Source organism: Amphiura filiformis, unplaced genomic scaffold, assembly GCF_039555335.1.
Source record: "Amphiura filiformis unplaced genomic scaffold, Afil_fr2py scaffold_24, whole genome shotgun sequence".
Lineage (NCBI taxonomy): Eukaryota > Metazoa > Echinodermata > Ophiuroidea > Amphilepidida > Amphiuridae > Amphiura > Amphiura filiformis.
The window spans coordinates 2,008,985-2,016,740 of NW_027305488.1; positions in this window are offsets into that span (position 1 = coordinate 2,008,985).

Consider the following 7,756-nt stretch of genomic DNA (forward strand, 5'->3'; position numbering starts at 1 on the left):
GGGAAAAGATTTTTGGCAGGCCAAAAGGGGGGCAAGCATTTTTGGCAGGTCGAAGAGGGGGGGCAATAAATTGTTGGCACAGATATTTTGGGCACCGTTTCTATATTATGCCCTAAAAAGGCGTAGGAAAATGTTAGGAACATGTTCAAATATGCAAAATTTGCTGCTCGCATTATATGGTAAGACAATTTAAGGTTTTAAATCTTGCATATATGTAATGGGGGGAGCAAAGGTTTTTTGGCACATCGAAAGGGGGGGGGGGCAAATATTTTTTGGCACGGCCAAAGGGGGGGGGCAAGCGAATTTTGGCAGACCATTTTGAGAATTCACCACCCCGGGGTACACATAATAATTGGACCACCCCTTATATACTGTAGTATAAATACCAGCCTATTTATTGGCGATCACTAGCAGAAGGGTTATAATTTGTAACTGCTGACACCTGAGTCGTTTTGGTATGTAGACATATATACCAAGAAACTCTTTGGCTGGTATTTACTCTTTCTGTCCTGGCCATGTTACAACAAACATTTTTTACAGATTCATCAATATACCAAGAAACTTTGCTTTGAAAATACATCTAATTTTAGCACATGCATTTGCAAATATGCTAGATACATCTGTCAACATAAAATACGGTTGTAGCATTGCCATACATTCAATTTAAATGATGAAACTCAAAGAAACTTGTATAGTTTGTTATTTTCCAGTTTGTTTTTCAACATTGGCACACTAGTTCCTTCATTTAAGATCAATTTCAGCACTGGCTAGTATCTATAACATGTTATTTGTTATTATTATTATTATTATCATTACTTGAAATCTTTTATCAGGGTAGGCCCGAGTCAGCTAGCCGCTGGTCTTACCGGGGCCCTGCAACATCGTACAATGTACAATTTAAAACATTCAACACAATTTCAGACATAACAAGAATTTGTCTTTAAAAAAGACACGTTCACGGATCAGGTATATAGTACATGTACTTTGAGCTACTTTGGTCTAACATTTAATATTCATATCTAACCTACTCTGCACTTATTCAACAATAAATAAGTGATATGAGGCTTAATAATGATACCTGCGTCTTGACTCTAGAAAACAATATTTTTTAAAAACCTCATTTTGCATTTAGTTTTTTAAGCCCTCTCGGGAGCCACCTACAGGATCTCATTTTGCATTTAAGTTTTTATTGTGTTGCAAAGTAGCAAAACTTTCTTTATATATGGCTAATTTGTGCCTGGAAAAGGCTATCCCTCTTACAACCTATCGACAGGTCTGATTTCTATAATGAGGTGTCACCGGGTTTGCAAGAGATAATAATACCAAATCTAAACACAATGAAATTCACCACATCACGACCAAGCTCACATTGGGCGCCCCATTCCTTTTGAAAAGGAATTTTTATTAAGCTACCTATGTACAGGAAACAAATTTGGCTATAACTACGAAGAAAATTGCAAGATGCCTTTATCACTAAAGTAAACACTGATTACACAGCCATTTGCTCTTGCTAGCTTTTGTCAGGGTCATGGTCTTGTTTTTATGAACTAAACACCAATATTATACAGGTTTATACACATGGACTTAGTTTTGTGCAATATAGTAATTTTCTGAAGTAAATCGCCTGCTGCATAGTTTTCTATACAGATGATATGTTTATTTTGTGATCAGGCCTGGCCATGACCTGGTAACCAATCAGTTATGTGTATTGTCAGCATGTGATGGCTATAAGCCAATTACAAACATGTTTATAAAAAAGGCTAAAAAATTCCTACATTTAACAGACTCTTCCCCGGCCAAGGGCTAAATAGTAAGTTGTCAGTGGGGCAAGATTAGATAAAGGCATACAAACTAAGGTATGAGATATTAGGAATTATTTCCTAGTCTCTTTAACCACAAGGTTGGTGGGCTATAGCTATTCAAGACACAGGATATGTAAGGGATAAACTGTGCATATGAGATGTGGGTGCAAGTGGCATCATTTCACTGCCGTGAAAAAAAACACATGTTAAAACAAGTTGGCTTAAATGTACACTATTTAAATAACAGATTAAAAGAAAGAATAAGTCAATTAAAAATTGAAAGAATTTCTCACTGAAGGGTCATTTTGATTCCATATTTTGACACCATTATATCTAAACAAAATGACCATTTGTGACTGGGGGAAGAGCTAACTGACCAGCAGCAGGATCATGCAAAGATTTATATATCATAAGTGTTCCCAACCTAGCTTATTACTCAGATGGAGTGAAATATAGTCAACTCCTAATAATATTCTTGCACATCGTTTCTGTGAAACATCAAGCTTGGAAGTGTCATCATTAAAGCGACCATACCATGTTATGTTACAATAGTTAAAATGTGGTTGAACTTAAAGCTTTGTAAAGTATGTTTAAGGAATCTGTATATGGTTTGTAAGATTAAGATACTTCTTGCATCAACATCTGAAAGATCGATATAGCAAGTACCGACGGATGGAGGTGCAAGTTTGGCCAGTATCTGATAGGATCGAGGAGATCGGGAACCACAGGTTTTTCGCAGAGTCCGAAAAGGATCCCCTAGGGGAACACAGACCTAAAACCCTTCCATACAGAAAGTAAGGTGAGTTAAGAGAATAAACACTGGTTCATACCATGTTGTGTATTCTGTGTCTGTAAACCTACATATACTACACCCTTGCCAGAAGACTTCCTGGTCTTCTTGCGCTTGTGTTTCTTCGTCTTGGCAGCCTTGCCCTTGGCAAGAGTCGTTTCCGTCTTCTTCAGAGTCGTCTCATTGGCAACCTTCTTAGCCTGCGCCTGGTCCTCAACCCTAGCACAGAACTGACAGATAAATCACTGGCCGTTTTGATAGAGTACGGATGCAGGAAGTTGTTTCGATGGAATAAATTCTTAGGATTCATCGATGGCAGTTGCGACACTCTTTGAAGTTAAGCTACTGGAGGAAGCCGATTTTGGAGATCGGGTCCTCGGCTGAGTTGCGCTGTCTGTGAAATCTTCAGTGTATGATGGAACTCTTGATGTGGTTTTGCTTGGTGATGAGAAGTTTGATGAGTAGTCGCTGTGACTGCTAACAGAACGGCTGCCTGTGATTGGTAGGTCACCAACACCAAAGTTTCTGGAATGGAAGAAAAAAAAGTTGCATAGAATTTAGATTGCCTCCCTCTCTCTTGGAAGCATTTTATTCAAACTTTGCATTTTCACTTCATGTTTGAAAAAGAATTGCAAAAATTTTCCATTTTATTTCGGGAACTTCATGACTTTATCATGTTCTGAAATTTTCAAATCTCAATTTCATGACATTTCCATGATTTTCATAAATTTTCAAAATACCATGACTTTTTGAGACTCTGCCTTCATATGGCAAAACAACATAACTCAAGACATGTTTTAAATGCAAGTTATTGATATGAAGCTATAACCACCATCTAGATACAACTGATTTAGTAAAGTTACATTATTTCGCCAAATAAATCCAACTGTGCGTGCTATTTTTCAAATTTGGCAGAACAGCATTATCTCGACTTACTTTTGGTGGATTTGAAATTTCTATGTTACTCTGTATATATTTTTAATACTCTATGATATGGCAGAGTCACATAACTCATACATACAGTTGTTGCACATATATTCTCCGAATGTGCAGCCCGTAACTTGTTTTGGCACATTAAATTGGTCAAAATTGCAAAATTAGGCCAAAATACATCAATCTACCTTTGAAACGGTATGAATTTGTTAGCAGAGACTGTTGGCAATGAAAAGAGCACCTCCGATATACCCAGAAATATATTAAACGCAAAACCTCACATTTTTAAGTTACGCTGTTTTGTCATATTAGAGCAGCCTATGGGGTTGATGAAGCAAATATGTCAGCAATTTCAACTGCATATAGACACTCCAACACATATAACTGAGAAAAGTGCCACCTGTATTGACTTAATTCTAATATCAAATGATAACAAACTGTACACATCTGGTAATATACCAGTTGGTTTTAGTGATCACAATTTGGTGTATATGACCTACAAGTCTCACCCTATAAAAGCGAAACCCAAGATCTTGAAAACCAGGTCATACCGTAAGTTTGATAATAGTTTGTTTCATGATGATCTAATAACACTGATTGGAATTTTGTTTTTCAGGCTGATAATCCTGAGATTGCTTGGTGTTGTTTTAAAGACAAATTTAAACAGATTTCAGATAAGCATGCACCCCTAGTTGAGGTACGTGTGAAGGGGAACCAGCCTTCATGGTTCAATGAAGATATTTTGTCTATGTGTAAAGACCGGGATTACTACAAAGGTAAGGCACAGAAATCTGGTAGTGCCAAAGACTGGGAATTGTATCGTAATATCAGAAACCAGACTACAAATATGATCAAACAGGTTAAAAAAACATATTATACAGAGACCATCAAGGAAAATAAGGATGACAGCAAACAGCTATGGAAAACCATCAAAACCCTACTACCATCCAAAGTGCACGGTAAAATCAATGTTGATGGTAAACAATTATGTGACCCCAAGCAAATTGCTGACACCTTTAATGGTTTTTTTGTCCAAGTTGGTCAGAAATTGGCCCAAAGGTTTGAAGGTAGTAAAGAATGTGAACTTCCCAGCTACAGCGGGGAACCCCTTCAATTTATTGATATTGAGGAAGAGTTTGTCCAGAAACAATTATCTGCCCTTTGTATTAACAAGGCCACTGGGCTTGATGGTTTAAGCTCTAGATTGTTGAAAGAGGGTGCTGCCCATATTGCTAAACCGCTCACTCATATAATGAACCTCACCATCTCCACAGGTATTATTCCTACAGAATGGAAACAAGCCATTGTTACTCAAAGGCGACACCGTCAATTATGAGGTGCTTCTGTCAAAACTAAATCACCTTGGCATTATGGGTAAAGAATGGGACTGGTTTTCAAATTACTTGAGTAATAGGCAGCAGTGCACTAGCATTGATGGTGTCCACTCAGAACTTATGCAGGTGACAGTTGGTGTGCCTCAGGGCAGTATTTTAGGCCCACTCCTTTTTATTGCATTTATTAATGACATGCCTGGTGTTCTTTCCAAAAGCAAGGTTGTACTATATGCAGACGACACAGCCATCATGTACAACTCTAACTCCAGGGATGACATTGAAGATGTTCTTAATGAGGAACTTGCACTGGTCGTTGAGTGGATGCATGTCAATAAATTGACTGTTAATGCCTCAAAAACAAAGGTAATGCTGTTTGGCTCACAGCGTAAGTTGAAAAACTCTGTTCTTAACATCAAACTTAACAATGTAAAATTAGAACATGTACATGTTTTCAAATATTTAGGCATGTGGTTTGACTCACATTTGAAATGGAATACCCATGTTAAAAAAACTGCAAATAAGATCTTGCAAAAGACTGGCATTCTAAGACGCCTGAGGTATTACATAGATCAGAAAACAATGACCATGTTGTATAATGCAATCATTCTCCCCCACATTGACTACTGCTGTCCGATATATGTAGGTGCTGCTGATAAGCTTATTAACAAAATCCAAGTGTTTCAAAATCGTGCTGCAAGACTCACACTGGGATGTAAAGTTAGGGATAAACATGTTAGTGAAATCTATTGTGAACTAAATTGGATGAAGGTGGATCAGCGTGCAAATTATTTTAAAAAAGTATTTTGATGTACAGGTGTATCAACAAGTTAGCCCCCGAGTACTTGGTACAAAATATCCATGATCGCATGAAGTCCCATGGTTATGGAACACGATTGCATGACACAATCAACATCCGTGTTGGTCGTAGTAGAACCAATTGGGGCAAGTGTACCTTTCAGAACTCGGGAGCTTATTTGTGGAACCAGCTTCCAGCCCAGGTTAAAAACTCACCCAACATTCACATATTTAAAAAAATGCTCAAAGCCCACATCCTCAATTGAGCTTAGGTTTGTATAATGTTTTTTGTTTTCTGGGACTGGATCTGTTATTGTATTGATATATTGATTATCTCATTGGATTATTTGATTATTATGTTTTGGCTTATGCCCAACATGTACTTCACCATTAATGTACTGCATGTACGCACAGAGGAATTTTTGCATCGTGGTGTATAGGTTGTGGAGCATCGCAGTGATTGAGTGGAGTGTGCCCCGGAGCTGTGGGGTGCTTGCTGAGTTGTGTAGAATTTTACTTTTACTTATTTAAAGTTTTGCATGATTTAGTGAGTGTTGCATGGTTCTGGGGTGGGATTTTTGCTTGATTAGTGTGGGTTTCTTACTTACATGGCATTTGTGTAGGGGTTCATCTGTGCGTACATGTACTAGCTTTACTGGTGGAGCCAATTACATTCCATTTCTTTGTATTTATTTAAATAGTAATTAATAAGTCACATTTTGATGGTAATTCTGATGGTTAGTGTTCTTGTTTAATTTAATAGGCTTTGGTTTGACTCACTGTGGAAGTCAATGGTATCACTCTACGTCTTGAGTCGGTCATGTGCAGCGCCTCCTGTGTCTTTGTGCAATTGTGGGATGTCCGATGGCTTTCGCAGTGAATCACACCAAGGTTTATTTTATACTAATAACATTTTGCTGTGCTAAGTTTTTGTAATAAATATAACTTTATGTACTCTTGCAATCTATTTATATATAAATGCAATTTTATCAATTTTGTTGTACCTATATTTTATGCTCTTTTGATTTTAAATTGTGATCCAATGTACATGTATAGTCTGCACAGGAAGTGACGCGGCTGTTGTAGATGTGCAGGTGGCTTCGGAGCTAGTATTTGCTTTCGGAATGTTTCCGCGTGGAGAGGGGGGTGGTTTATTTGCGCGCGTTTTGGTGCCCCATTTGTCGGATGTCGTTCAATATTGACAGCGTAGTAGTGCTTTTGGGGAGAGGTGACTGGGTTTGAAGGTTGCAGTTAACATCGTTCAATGGATGTTGTGCCGGAGCTGTGGTGCGTGCGGCCCGCCGTTGTCTAAGTCGCGCTTGCTTAGATTCCATACGGATAGCTGCAGCTTTTGAGTTCGGGTATTTTTCTATCGAGGCGCTGCTGTGTTGTTGATGTTGAACCGAGTTGGATAGATTGGGCATCGGAGTGCGCGTGGGTGGATCGTCCTTCCTTTTTATGTTGGGATATTGTGGGAGCGAATATTTGGTTCTGGAGATATGGGCGTATTTGTGGCAGCTGCGTTGTTTTTTGTGCAGACTTTATTTTATTGATATGCATGCAATTTACAAAAGTGCAATTTATACAGTTTTTCATGGTATTTTAAGTACTTGTAATTTAAGATTAAGGAAATTTTATTTTCAATATTTGTATATTTTTTTATAACTTTGTATATCTGTGTATTTTAATATGTAAAGAGGGCCCCAGTGGAAAGCAGTGCTTTGTTCACTGATCTGGGCTACCCTCTATAAAGATGCCTTTAATAATAATAAATAAAAAAAAAGGTTGGGGTATTTGACTCACCTGGTAGATGCTCCTATAGGCTGCAGCAATGCTGCATTCCTCATCTCCTGTAACATTTCCAGTTGATGCTGTCTTTGCTGTTACATTGCTTTCTTTGCGTACCTCCACTAGCACCCTCTCTGCCTTGTTGGCCATAACAACGGCACATTGCTTGACCTCCTGGAGTTGCTTGTTGGCATCTTCCACCTCTTGGCGAGCCTGGTGAGAAAGGTGATAATATGAAATAAGAGATATGTATTGTAAATTGGTGGCTTTTTTTAAGGGGAGGTAGGTCAACTTTTATTGATAGGGTTCACATC